The sequence below is a fragment of the Vespa crabro genome, chromosome 3 (genome assembly GCF_910589235.1).
Source record: "Vespa crabro chromosome 3, iyVesCrab1.2, whole genome shotgun sequence".
Lineage (NCBI taxonomy): Eukaryota > Metazoa > Arthropoda > Insecta > Hymenoptera > Vespidae > Vespa > Vespa crabro.
Window position 1 is genome coordinate 13,764,120 of NC_060957.1, and position 15,247 is coordinate 13,779,366.

Sequence of the window (15,247 nt, forward strand, 5' to 3'; positions counted from 1 at the left end):
GGAAAAGAAAAAGAGGTGATTATTTATCCTGGATTCAGCGGAATGTCCGCAATCGTCGAGTCGAGTTGCTTGCTTGCTTGTTTGCTTGTTTGCGTGCGTTCTTGCGTTCGTGCGTTTTGGCCGTGCAATCAATCAATCAACCAACCAACCAACCAACCAACTAACCGACCGACCGATCGACCGACCGATCAACCAACCAACCGACCGACCGACCGACCAACAGACCGACCAACCGACCGACCGTCCGTGCGGCAAAGGTAAGTTAAACTGAGAGCACCGGCGCGCCTACGGTATAAACGAGATTAAAGCCCCGTACCCGCGGTAACGTAAAGCTAGCCAATCACGTACTGGCTTTGAATTACTTGGCCAATCACAGAACACCATACTCACCTGGCGAACGGTTAGAACCCAGGTGCGGCCGTTAAGGCGCCATTGCCTGGCGTTGGCACGTTACCTGCTCTCCTCGCTCTTTCATTCTTTCTCTCTCTCTCTCTCTCTCTCTCTCTCTCTGTCTTTTTATCTCTCTGTCTCTCTTGGCCAACGCGGCATGAGTGAGACGAGAGGGGAGAAAGGAAAGAGGTAAGGGAAAAGGTGGTATACAGCAAGGAGAGAGGCTTCGGAGACCGGTGCGTTCTGCGATGGAAAGAGATAGCGATAGTTAGATAGAGAGAAAGAGGGAGAAAGAGAGAGAGAGAGAGAGAACGATACTATACTCACCGAGTCGCGAAAGAAACTCGGTGATAGAGCGAAACGAACGACGAAAGTGGCCCACGATCGCCGAAGGAGAAACAGAGAGAGAGAGAGAGAGAGCAAGTTTATTATACGCTGCGACACGAGCTCTGAAGTGAAAAGGAGATAGAGCGTAATACGCAACGGTGAGTATCGTATAAGAAACAATACGATGTTAATATCCAATGGAATATATAATACCTAGCGTATGGTGATACCACAACAAAAGAGAGAGAAAGAAGATATTCGCGAATCTCCCGTCGTCCGGTTATTACGAATCGAATTCGCTCGATGACTAAAAGTTTCTTGCTCGTTCCCTCGGCCGACGTGGGGCGTCCTTAAGGTCGCGAGCATCCACGTAACTCGATACGCCGGTTTCTCTACGGTTGGCAAACGTTCTTTTTTCTTCTTTTTCTTCTTTTTCCATCTTTTTCTTTTTTCCTTTTTTCCCCGTTTTTTCTTAAAGCACTTTACTCGTTGCACGCGCGCCCCCGTAGTTAAGAAAGTTTAACTCCTCTTCGAATTTTCCAATGTCCCTTTGATATTATAGCGATATAATACAAAGAAATACGTATGTTGATATTATTTCATTGATTTCGTTTAAAGTCAATTTCGAATATCGATCGATGTTTTCTATAAAAAAGAGGAGAGAGGAGGGAGTGATGGAAGCGTAAGAGTGGGGGACGATGGCAATCGTATATTGGTCTATATTGCTCCTATGAAATTAATTGACATCTTTAAGATCTCTCTCTCTCTCTCTCTCTCTCTCTCTCTCTCTCTCTCACACGTGTAATTTTTTTTCTCTCTTACGACGTAACGTTTTCGCTTAGTGTCTCCGCGAAATACGAACCTTCCGCGAAACGTATATACCGGCTTTCACGTGATAATATTTCATCGACACGCGAGACGAACGTTTCCCGGAAATATGTACATACGTAATTCGAAGAAGGCGCGGGTTCCTCGACAGATTCTGCGTCTCCTTTTCTCTCTCTCTCTCTTTCTCTCTTTCTCTCTTTATCTCTCTTTCTTTCGTTCGTTCTTCTCTCGATTACGTTTAATAGCCATCGGTGCTGACCCCTGCCGACCAATGTCGAAAACATTATTTTGTCTCTTATAACCTTTAAATATTCAACGTACGATGCCACTTTACTTAACACACACACACACACACACCATAATAACTTTCTCAGGTATTTCATCAATTCATTGTGCTTTCCCATAAATAAATATTTTCCATAATTATATATGTATGTTTCTCTCTCTCTCTCTCTCTCTTTTTCGATGTATCGTCGAATCGTTATAGAAATGTAAAAAAAAAAAAAAAAAGAACCTCTCCAATCTTTCTCGAGGGGTACCCAATGACAAATAAAGGATTGGTTTCAGATTCGATAAGAAGTACTCGCGGGGCTGCGTCTCAAGAATGTCGGTGTTTCAAGACGAATACATATATAGAAGAGAGTCGGAGAAGAGTCGAATAGGGTGGAGGTGAAGAAGGAGGTGAAGGAGGAGAAAGAGGAGAAGGTGGGGAAGAGTCGTTATCTAAATTACTCTATTTTCTCGAGGGTCGCTCTAGATGGATTTTTTTCCCTTTTCTCTTTTTTTTTTTCTTTTTTCTTTTCTTTTCGTTCGACCAGAACGCCGGTATCGAATCAAGGTGGGTGTTCCTTCTATCTATCTTTCTCTCTTTCTCTCTCTCTCTCCTTATCTTTTTATCTCTATCTCTCTTTCTCTTACTGTCAACGAAAGAAGTTCATTTTATTTGATGCGACCAACAAGATTTTCGATATTAAGAAGAGACTAAAGTAACGTGTACAGTTCGGTAAATGAAGTTCCGTTAGGGAATAGCTGTAGATAGTTAGACGAACCGATCGGTCCATCCACCCATCCGTCCAACCATTCATCGAGAACGTTCACAATTTTCTGATAACTATTATATTAAATTTAGTATAAGAAAGGAAAAAAAGTTCTTTTCGAGTTTCTTATAACGTCGTAAGCTTCCAACGATGCGAATGATGTTGCCTACTATAAAAACAATTGTGAAATTAATTGAACGCGAAGGGAAAGGAAGGATCTGTATCTATGTACTATGTACATATATATATATATATATATATATCACTGTTATATTATTTATCTCCATTTTCTTTTTTTTGTCTTTTACTTTTTTTATTTTAATCTTTCTTTTTCTGTAACGTCGTATCGAAAATCTAAAAGCTTACATCCTAGTTCATAAAGTCCTTTGATTAAGTATCCTCGATAAAGAGAGAGAGGGAGAAAAAGAGAGTTTTCTATCGGTACGAAGAGAAGACAAACGATATAATAAAAAGAATGAAACAGCATGTATAACGTAGTTTATCGAGTTTAATCCTTATCTATTACGATACACACATCCCTGGTAGTCTTCTAGGATTTTTCAACGTTAAAGTGAATTCCAAGCTTAAAACACAACAACGTGAACCATACTATTTCTCTTACCTCTTCCTCCATCTAATGAAAAACGTTCGTCTATTATATGTTACTTCTCTTGAAATTACACTTGCGATAAGCATTTCCTTGTATATGCATGTACGTTTGCGTGCATGTGTCCGTGTGTATATACGCTTAGCGTATATTTATCGATGCTCGTTCATTGAAAATGCGAATGACTTTAATGATTATGGTTGAACGTTAATGATCGGATAATGAAAGAAATAAAAAAAAAAAAAAAATGAAGGAGAACAGTGGGAAATAAAAAAAGGAAAGAGTTAAAAAAAGGTTTTGTATATATGTATATATATATATATATCTGGTATGCATTGTGGTCTGTGTCCCATGAAAGAGAGGATGTGTTCTCTCTCTCTCTCTCTCTCTCTCTCTCTCTCTTTCTCATTCGTATAATACGTACACACGCAGGTACGTGTTAGTTCTATCCTTCTTCGACAACTTAATGCACGGTAGGCCTACGATCCTTCAGATCGGTGAGACAGGGACGATATAGGTGGAATGTTAATTTCGAGGAGGGGAGATAAACTGCTGCCGGATATAACAGGTGATAGAAAGAGAATGAAAGAGATAGAATGAGAGACAGAGACGGTATCAATGAATGAAAACGTACTATACTCGCCTCGTGTTTGGCGTAGTATTTGCTCGTTCATTCGTCTCTACTTCGAAGTATTTGCGGCTTTCAAAGTCCAACGATAGGCGGTGACGAGAAGGAGGAGGAGAGCGACGACGATGGCAATGGTGGTTTGTCTCTCCTCCTCTCATTCCTAATTAGACATCGAAGATTTGTGAGAACGAGACACTCGATATATTCACCGTTACCTTTCCTTTTCGTTTTGCCAAACTGCGTAAGCTAATCCAAAGTGGCACAAGATTTCGACAATATACCGTCTATACTTATCGTATTGTTTTTTACACTCTTTTCTCTTAATACGGGGTGGGGGAGGCCCAGCGTTTTTATACTATTTTTTTTTTTTTTTTTTTTTTTTTTTTTTTTTGGAAAATCTCCCTTCTATGTTTTTTCCTTTTTTATACTCACGTCCACACGTAGATTTACGAAAATAAAAGAAATCTCTTTCTGCTCCCTCATTCTCTCTCTTTTAACGCCCTGATTTAATAATAAAAATAATGTTCTATCTTTTTTTTTTCTTTTTTTTTTTTTTTATAAGTGCAGTAATTAAAATTTCAACCCACGTATATTTTTTCCTCTGATGGTATTTCGCACGACTATATGTAAGTGCGATCTCGATCTTATACATTTTTTTTCTCCCTCCGTTTATTCTCCATTCTTTCCTGAAATACGTACGAGGGATATATCTAAAGGCGCTGTTTTAACACCGTAGAAAAATTTCGTTACGTCTCTTCCTCTTCCTTCAAAAAAAAAAAAAAAAAAAAAAAAAAAAAAAAAAAAAAAAAAAAAAATCCTTCGTCTTTTTACTCCAAACAGATAAAATTATTCAAATCATTCGAATTCCATCGTTTTACGATTAATTAATTTATCCAATGTTTCAAGTTCTTCGTTTTTCCCCTTTCATAATTGTTATATCTTTAATAAAAATAATTTACGTAGAACCGTCGAAATTATATAAAAATAATTGTTCGGCAGTTCCAATGTGTATTAACGAGTAAATGAGTGAGTAAGTAGTAAGTACTTACGTACTCAATTTCTTCTTGTTGACCCGGTATCGATACTTATCGTTATTACGGTCGAGTCCATATCCGCTACTTACCGTCAGTATCGAATATCGATTGATACCAATGATGTTGACCAATAGCAAATGCACCGATATCGATGTCTATGACCGAGATAGCACGCTTTCCCTCTTGGTATCGTCTATCCGTTCAAAAACTGGTAACACGAAGCTTAGAACGCGACGCTGAAAAATAACGAGAAAGGGAGAAATTTTATATACCTATATAGTAACTATTTCTTGATAAATGTTTACCGGTGAAACCCATTATTATTATATTGTCCTACGGAAATACGAACAATATCTAAAACGAAGCCAACCGAAACGGGAAATTACTTTTTAGAAAGGTCAGGGAAAGCAAAGCTGAGGGAGAGAGAGAGAGAGAGAGAGAGCACCGAATGAAAATAAATTTTCTTGGAAAAGATTTTGGAGGGTAACAAGGTTTCTTATTTCTTAACACCCCTTAGATGACACACCTTAATGATCGACTTTTGTTTAAACTTGGAAATAAAGGAAATGAAGAAAGGGAAAAAAGAGAGGGAGAGTTTTGTTTTAAAGAGAGAGTAACACTTATATTATAAATGACGAAGAATCAAAAAGAAAAGAGTGAAGAAAAAAAGAGAAATATATAGGATTAGTTCGAAAGTTTGTTAATGATATTAACGATCGATTGATCTTATTTCTTTTCTTTTTTCTTTTTCTTTCCAGATTCTAAAATTACAAACTTAGCTAGATCAAACTTTTGGTCTATCTAGGAATACTTGGGACACCCCGTAGATAGCGATGGAAAGTAGAGAAATATGAAAGACGCGATGTATTGGAAACATGAATGATTCACGGGCAAGCGTACGCACGCTTCGAAGGGATATCGATAAGTGAAATATAATGTGAAGTATAAAGTCTCCACCTATATTTCTCTCTCTCTCTCTCTCTCTCTCTCTCTCTCTCTTTCTCTCTCTCACTCTCTCACTCCATATGATTTTTTTCTATCGGTAAGGCCTTCCGGAAAAAATCGTGCACACATTTCCTCCGCCCTCTCTCCTTTCCCTTTCCTATTTCTCATTTACCATCTCTTTCAAACAATACATAATTACATGCATTATAGGAATCATTAAAACCATCTCATCCGTTCTTTCTTTCCTTTCTTCCGCTTCGTTAGACCGACGTTCTTTCGTTCTCCCGACGTCCTTTTTATACAGCTATCTCTCTAATCGTTCATCTCGATGTTGGTTACACGAGAACGATTACACCGATCGGCTTAATGATATTAAAATAAAAATCATTATATATATTTACCGTTTGAATGTCAATATAAATCGTGTTACGCCTAATACTACGATTGATTAACCCCGATATGTTACAAAGCTTAATAGCAGTGCATAAGTTCCGAATTAGAGTAGGACGTTTATATTCCATCGATTAAATCGATATTCTTTCGGGAAGAGGATGAAGGAAGGGAAATGTTCGGAGGAAGGGAGGGAGGGGGAAGGTTCGTAGAGGGATATCTCGTTCCCTTAACGATCGCACTAAATTTCTTTGGTCGTTCGTCGATGCGATATGCATCTTGATTAGCGACACGTGAAAATATCGTTTGAAGTTTCGATGATTGGATGGGAGACATTCAATCGAACGAACGCATACATCCATCTACAGTATTGTATATATCTGTGTGTGTGTGTGTGTGTGTGTGTGTGTGTGTGTGTGTGTGTGTGTGTGTGTGTGTGTCTAGGAGAATTGCGTAATTATTTTTTTCGTTCTCCCTTTTTATTACATTTGTTTCTTCCTTGTAAAATAAGATATAAGGATTTTATGTAGCGCGAGAATGGAGATCGAAGATCAAGAGAGACGATCAATAGAGTAGGAGTAGTATATCGGGATTATCGAAGAAAGAGATTTTTCTATTTAGAGTGATCGATAGTAACCACTTATGGGGGCTTCCTACGTATTTCAGGATAAAGCTCGTATAACTAGAATCGAGGTCACTGGCAGCGATACCGATGACGATCTCTCATCTCGACGGTTGAGGAACGGCGAATAATAAGAAAATGAAAGAGAAGAGAAAAATGGATGATAAGAGAGGAGAGGAAAAGAGAAATTGTGGTACATGCGAGAAAGAGAGAGAGAGAGAGAGAGAGAAGTGAGCTATAGAAGACATTGTCTTCAGGACGATCTTTGTAACGTTCTCTAGGAAAGGTTCTCTAAAAGAAGGATAAAAAGAGAGAGAGAGAGAGAGAGAGAGAAAGAAACGGAAAGAGATATAGATAGATCCATCGTGTTGAATAATGCAAAAGAGGATCGCGTGGATTTTACAGTGGCTACATTCACTGGTAAAGCTAGCTATATGGTTTTATTCGAAACGACGAATATAAAACGTTGATCTCTACTCTCCGTGTACTCGCGGATGCTACAAAAATCGTGCTTACGAGGCGTAATAATTCTCTCTTTCTCTCTCTTTCTTTCTCTATCTGTCTCTATCTGTCCCTATCTCTTCTCTTTATTATTTATCACCCACGTTTGGTGGTCAGACGGTAGAAAACAAGAAAGGCTTTCGAACTAGTCCAGACAAATATTCATGGATACTGAGTATTCCTGGCAAAGACTTATGTAGATCGGGATAGGAGGTATAACTGTTGAAATTACGTTCTGGAAAGAGCGAAACTCGAGTACTATGCTGCTTCAAAACGTAAGAGAGAGAGAGAGAGAGAGACTCGTAATTAAATATACTGAATTACTAAAGCGAAGTACGCTGGAGCCAATATTCTATACGGTCGAACGAGAACGAGGAACGTTTTGCTCGTTTAATATCGACTCCGGAGGAAAACGCATTGGAACGCGACAACCCACGTAGATTTTCCGCTAGGTTTTGTCCTTTCTTTTCGCGATTGCAATTGCAATTGCGATTGCGATTGTGAAAGAAAGTGAAAAGTATGTCCCTCCCCCTCCTCCTAACGATTCCAAATGATACTCAAGAAAAATCATTTTTATTTATTTATTTTTATATTCGTTCCACTTTTTTTTTTTTTTTTCATTCTCTTTCTTAATTATTACAAAATATTCTCTTTCATTTTGCTTTTCTACGCAATCATAAAATCGATTAAATGGAAATAAAAGGAAGGGGTTGGGTTTAAGGAAGAGAAGAGATAAGTACTGGTTATTATATGTATATTTTTTTTCTGTTTTGTTTTTCTTTTTTCTTTTTAATATTTCATGCGTACTTACACACAAAAGACACGGGCTGCCCACGTGACCGAATCTCCCGTCCCTGCGACAGGGACAAACAATGTGTCTGCGGCCACGTTGGGCGCGGCCTAAATAATAGCGCCAGATATAGGTACTTACGTGTATATACGTATGTATGTGCATGCGCATTCGCTCTCTCTCTCTCTCTCTCTCCCTTCCTTCTTTTACCCTCTCTTATATCGTACATACGTAGATCGTAGGAGCAACACGTAATTATTACGACGGTGATCGTGAGTGTAACTCGATAGCACTATGTTCTACATACTGAACTATTGGCGCCGAGCTTTACGCCTACTGTTACCTTCTCTTTCTCTCTATCTTTCTTTATTCTATATTTGACGTGATGTGTCAGTGTAAACATATCTACATAAGTTAAGTTACCCACATAGGGGATATTCAAAGATATGAAACGTTTTCACGCACGCCCATTATTCATGCGATATTATACAAGAGTCAACGAATGATTGTTGAAATCCCGAAAGATTTTTTTGTTTGGTTTCTTTTTCGTCTTTTTTTCCTTTTTTTGTTTTTTTTTAAATCAACTCCGACCCTCGGCACGTGTTCGTGACGGATCGTGAAACGAAATTAGAAAAAAAAAAAAGAAGAAGAAGAGAAAAGAAAAAAAAGAAAAGGAAAACCTTTCAAAGGGTTATCAAGATAACGAATGTAATTTTAACGACGAGAATGCAATTAAAGTCATCGTACCGTTAATGCTTGCAACCCGTCAGCAGAATTACGTGCTCGATAGACAGACAGACAGAGAGACAGAGAGAGAGAGACAGAGAGAGAGGGAGAGAGAGAGAGGGAGAGAGAGAGAGAGAGAAAGCTTTTCGAATGAAGTTCAGCCTACCGCAAAAGTTGAAAATTTCCTGGCACACCGAATGGTACACGGTCGAGCGCGTTACCATTACAGACTACCATCGCGGCTCTAAACTTTGATCATTACTTTCCTATAGAGGATTGTTTTATCAACAATGTTTGATTATCGTTCGATATTAATTGCGTCAATTTTCGATGATATTACATGGACCAAAGAGTGAGATCAGAATAGATTTTAATTGATCGTGATACGCTCTATTTATATTTACATTCGAACGTTTATTCCATTTTAATTCAATACTCAATTCAGAGGTCGTCTTACTTTTAGAATATTAATGTAAAATGTAAATTGAACAATCTCTCTCTCTCTCTCTCTCTCTCTCTATATATATATATATATATATATATATATATATATATATATATATATATATATATATATATTTCCGTTCGCTTCGTTTCTATTCAATTATTCGGAAAAAGAAAAGAATAATCCTGAACGCGAAAAGGTGTATGGAAAAAAAAGGGTCGGAGGGGAGGAAAAGAAAAAGATTTAAAAGATATAACGAAAAAGAGTTCATCATCGACTATATTTATTACTGTTGGGGATAGGAGAGGAAATTTGATCGTAGTCAAGAAGTTTCGAGAAAAGTATTCTCGTTAACGAAGAAACACGATAATATTTGCTTGCCATCGTTGTCTCCATTCTGTCTTTTACATTTTATTAACGGATAAGCTACGGAAATTAGTATCCGGAGTCGTTCGGCTTTGAAAATGTCTTGTATAATAACTACAAAGCGTGATAGTATTTATAATAGTAATATATATATATATATATATATATATATATGTATGTATGTATATATATGAAGAGTAAAGAAAGAGAAAGAGAGACGAGAGTGCTGTCAGAGACAGTTCTCGTTCGACGATCGTTAATCTCACTCAAGTTACGACAATGACGGATAGAGAAGTTTCTTTCTAAGACACCCAGTATACGTGTATGTGTGTATATATATATATATACATATATATGCATGTATGCATGTACGTATGTATGTATGAGAGCAAAGATGCCAATAGTAAGTTAGGATGCTGTTGTTGTATTCGTGCTCATACTCACCTGAGACACGTCTTCGTAATACTAAAGTCTACTAAAGTTTTGGCAAAAGAGTAGATAAGAAGGAACACTTTCCGAATTCATTTTCTTTGTTATTTTTTATTTCTCCATTCTTCTTTTTTTTCTGTGTCTTTCTTTTCTTTTTTCGTATTAAAAGAAAAACGATCTTATCCCTCTCTATCATTTTTGCATCGAATCATTTTATGAAAATGCATTAACTCCTCGTTCGCAATAACATTTTTTTAATTCCTTGTACGTTTAAAACAAGATTGTAAAAAGAAAAAAAGAAAAAAAAAATAAAAAAGAAATTAATCTGATTCGTTTTAGAAACCCAGATTTTGCGTCCACGCGTCACTTGGCGCGACTATCGGATGAAATCATTAATTCCTATTGTGAATCGATATGGATTTGCGTGGGAAAGGAAAAGAGAAAAAAGAGAGAGAGAGAGAGAGAGAGAATAAAAAAAAGGAAGAAAGAAAGAAAGAAAGAAAGAAAGAAAAAGGAGAAAGAATAACGCGGAAATAAATTCGAAAAGAATAGAAAATTGGAGTGGAAAAAATACGATCCGTGATATGCCCGTCGAGTTACAGAATATTTGCATTCGATATATCAGTATTACTTTTTATTTTATTTTTGCAAACAAGAGAGAAAATTGATTCTTTTTTCTTTCTTTCTTTCTTTCTTTCTTTTTCTGTTGTTTCTTTCTTTCCTTCTTTCTTTTTCTGTTATTTCTAGCTCGCTCGTATTTTTTAAACGATTCTGTCGGTATTGGAGAATAGAAAGAAAGGAAGAAAGAAAGAAAAAAAAAATAAATAAAAGAAAAATCAAGAAAAAAGAAAAGAAAAAGAAAAAAGGAAGGAAAAATAAGGAACATAGCGAAGAATGAAAGGACAGATAAGTACGTAACTCGTTTTACGGATCGACGAGTCCGATTTAGGGGTGGAACCGAAATCGTTGTTCGAATTCGTGATTTACTTTTTTTTTTCTTTTTTTTTTTTTCCTTCTTCTCTCTGTATCGGACAAACTGAAGGGAAAAAAAGCTTTATCCAGAGATCGTGTTGTATATATATATGTATGTATGTATATATGTATGTATGTATGTATATACAATATAAATACATCAAGGGATAGTATCGTAATATGATGTCACCGGATTTGAAAGCACGTGTACTACTCGCTCGGTCATCCCCCCCTCTATCCACCCTCTCCTCACCACTCTTATTCCTTCTTCTCTTTTCCTTCTCATCCTCATCCTCGGCCTTTTGTTTTTTTTTACTTTAGCTTTTTTTCCGATCGAAGCTCCAGGATTATCAAGAAATGCGAATACCCATACGAATTTTTACAAACGATCGATGAAATTCGCTCTAGGGGAAACCAAATTTCCTTGGGTTCCTTCACGATAGAGAAAGCTTTATGCTGCAATATCACTGATGTTACTTTGGAAAAATCAAACACGCCGAACTAGAGTTTGATAAAATGAAGAAGTGAAGGAAGAAGAAAGGAGAAAAAGGGAACGGACGCTTTAATACGAAGCTAAAGTTTTCTTGGCCATTGGTAAACTTCCCTTCGAAGCCAGTAATCAAGAATAGATATCCATCGAGTTGAAAAATCTTGATGAAAGTAAAACATCTCTGGGACAGATATGAAAAAAAAAAAAGGAAAAATGAAAAAATTATATGAAAAGAGATTCTCATCTGTATGGGATCGATCGATCGTTCTATATCTCGATATAACTTTTCTATCTTCTTTATTATCGAAGGGTATTGTATTATATTAAAAAGAAGAAAAAAAGAAAAAGAAAAGGAAAAAAAGAGAAAGAAAAAAAGCAAAAGAAAAAAGAAATGAAAAGAAAGAAGAAGAAGAAGAAGAAAAAGGAGAAAAATAAAAACGGTCTTTTTACGTCTGATTCCCGGGAAATTTCAAACGCGACATTCTTTCTGGACATCCTCTCAGCCCTCCCGTTGCTTTTCACGTAACGTAGTGCTCTTCGGAGGGAGACACGGATTTATATCGTCGAGGCTGACTCTAGCATCTCCTTTTCGTGTCTCCAACTCGAATAAGCCGACATTAACGCAACGAGTAGCTTTCCACGCGCGTAATCCTCGTGCCTGCAGAGGTCCGACAATTTACACTTATACTTTGAGGACAAATAATAGTGTGTGTGTGTGTGTATGTGTATATATATATATGCGTCACTGACCCTCGAGATATCTCGACGATTATGCTTACCCTCTCTCGATCTGTCCTTCTTACGCTCGCAAATTTGTCTCTGTTTCTCTTCGAGACAACTTATGGTCTTGGTAAAAGAAAAAAAAGGGACAAAAAATAAGAGGAAAGATAGAGAGAGAGAGAGAGAGAGAGAGAGAGAGAGAGAGAGAGAGAGAGAGATCCTCTCGGGATCGTTTTCCAAACGATTCGCCATTTTTTTACTCTTGTTATTGACGTAAGAAAAAAAATAAAAGGGAAAACATTAAAATTGATTAGTCGATTAGAGACTTAAATCGTTTTAATATGCGCTTAAACGACCGACGCGACACCGTTATACTCGTAAATCTTAGAAACGAGATCTCCTATCCGTGTGAGATTAAACCAAGTTAGATATTATGAATTTTTCGAGTATAATTAGGTAATCTCAACAACGAGTAACGAGGGAAAATCTTTGCATAATGGTTGCTAAGACCGTATCCGTCGTAAAATCGTTTATAACACGCTATAACTGAATTGCGTTCTTCCGTGAACAAATAAATATGATAAATGCGTCTCGCAAGTATACAGGATTTGCATCTACTCGCAAGCACACACACACACACACACACACACACACACACACGTATCTAAGAATGAATCTGTAAAACCAAGGAATACATTTAAAAGGTATTATTTTCACTCGTGGTATCCGTCCACTTCTCATTTACACACAAACTTTTTATCTTCCTTTTCGTCGAAAGTTCTTCGAAGAATCTCACGATAAACTGGAAAAATGTGAAACGTTTCCGCGCGTTAAAGTTTACTCCCGATAAGTTTGTAATTCGAGCGATTTAGAAAAACGCTTCTATCTCATGGAAAAGAGAAAAGTTTCTTTTACGTTGCGGAGATAGGAAATTTTTTTTTCTTCTTCTTTTTTTTCTTTTTCTTTTTACTTTTCTTACTTTCTTTTGCTCGTTCATTCGGTTCGTTCAAGTTTTTCTAAGACTAGGTATTTCAAAATTACGTGTCTCCTTCGTTTGGTCCCAATAGGAATGACTAATCAATGAGAGGATATATATACCGAAATTGTGTTTGTGCATTCGATCGCTCGTCAATCGGCCTTTACTCCAATGTAAATTTTGACCATCTTCTCGTGGCGAGTTGTTGACTTGTTGAGAAACAACAAGGCATCTCCTCTCTCTCTCTCTCTCACTCTCTCTGCCCTTTCTCTATCGCTCATATTAGAAGTGCCACCTATCTATCTATCTACCCCTTCGTCTACACTCTCGACGAACTATTAAACTTCGATGTTCAAAGTTTCTCATCGTCCTTTATAATCTATCGTAAATAAGAGAGTATATTGCTTAACTATAGGATAAACTCAGGATGGACTTTTAAATTCGTATAGATTCGATAGGCAGCCAATAAATAGCTTCCTTAAGAATCGGGATAATCGTTGAAACGGGCTTTCGAAAGCTCTCCTGATCTTAATCCTCGGGCTCACTTTGGAAACATTTCAAGTAGTAAGGAAGATGCGGTAAAGTAATTTAAAAGTCGTTATAAAAGCACTTACCCTAATGGAAAGGCAAATAGGATTTTGGAGAGCGTTGAGTTTGCATCGGTTTAAAGAAAAGGAATCGTATGGTTTCTTTTTGTTTTCTTTTTTCTTCTTTTTTTCCTTTTTTTCTTTTCTTCTTTCTTTCTTACTTCTTTCATAATTCCATTTCATTGCTTTTTTCTTCCTCTAAGCACATTAACGATCTCTTGGAAGGGAAAAGAAGAGGAGGATGATGGAAAGATATAGAAAAGACCATAGATAGTTCGAAATTTCTTTCTATTATTGTTTTGTTTTTCTTTTTGTTTGCTTCTTTTTTTTCTTTCTCTCTTTTTTTTCTTCTTCTTCTTCTTCTTTCCTTTTTTCTCGCAAAACTCGAAGTACCGAGATAACGCGCGTTAAATGAAAACTGGGGAAAAGTAAGTAAGTGAGTAAGTAAGTACGTGTTTCCTTTGGAAAAGTCACGAAAAAGAAAATGAAGGAGGAGAAGAAGACGAAGAAGAAGAAGAAGAAGAAAATGAACAAGTAGAAGAAGAAGAAGGAGAAGTAAAAGAAATAGAAATAGAAAGAGACGTTAAAAGAAGGAAGGTTAGCATCAAAAGTTCTTGTCGTTTATGTTCCCTTTTCGAACTCGTAAAGAGTCAGGAGCGTGAAGAGGTTAAAGGGGCATGGAATACGTGTTCGAAAGAGATAAATACACGACAGGAGAGGAAAGAGAAACAGGGAGAAACAGGAAGAGAGAGAGGGGAGGAGAAGAAGATGACGATACGTCATGTCTAACGCGTCATAAATTCGTCGCAATGGAGCATAAAAAAGAAGGCACCATCCTTTATAACCATATAGAAGAGGAAAAGCTTTTTCACTCGAAAGCTTGAAAAAAAAAGAAAAAAAAAAAAAAAAGAAAAAAAGAAAAAAAAGAACAAGAAAGGAAAAACACCACGAAAATGTTAAAGGAAACGAAATCGTGACACGATTTTCATGCAAGAGAGACCACCCTTTTTTGCGTTTTCGAACGAGCCATGCGAGTATGCAAAAAGAAAGAAAGAAAAAAAACGAAAAGAAATAAAAAAGAATAACACAAACCTTCGGTTGCTTTGGCACATATATCTATATATATATCTATATATATATATATCTATATATATATATCTATATATATATATATATATTTTTTTTTTTTCTAAATATTAAGTAAAGAAGCACAACTCCTGGCGGATTAATAATAAATAAGAGCATAGTGGGTCGGTTGGAATGCTGAATGAATTTTCATGTTTCACGTAGCGGTTAAAACAAAAAAAAAAAAAAAAAGAATAAATAAAAAAAAAGAAAATAAAAAAGGAACGGGAGAACACGGGACGTAACTTTTTCATAACCGGCAGCCTTTATTATTTCAACGTATAACAACAACAACAACAACAACAAAAACAA

At 36.7% G+C, this 15,247-nt stretch overlaps 1 protein-coding gene across 1 annotated transcript in view; it reads left to right on the forward strand.

The window, feature by feature from the left end:
* Window positions 1-524: 524 nt before the first annotated feature.
* LOC124422693 (thyroid adenoma-associated protein homolog) overlaps window positions 525-15,247 on the forward strand; it is a 24,471-nt gene continuing 9,748 nt past the window's right edge. The window contains exon 1 of the mRNA XM_046959507.1: window positions 525-875. The gene's annotated coding sequence lies outside the window, so the exon portion shown is untranslated. The remainder of the gene's footprint in view (window positions 876-15,247) is intronic.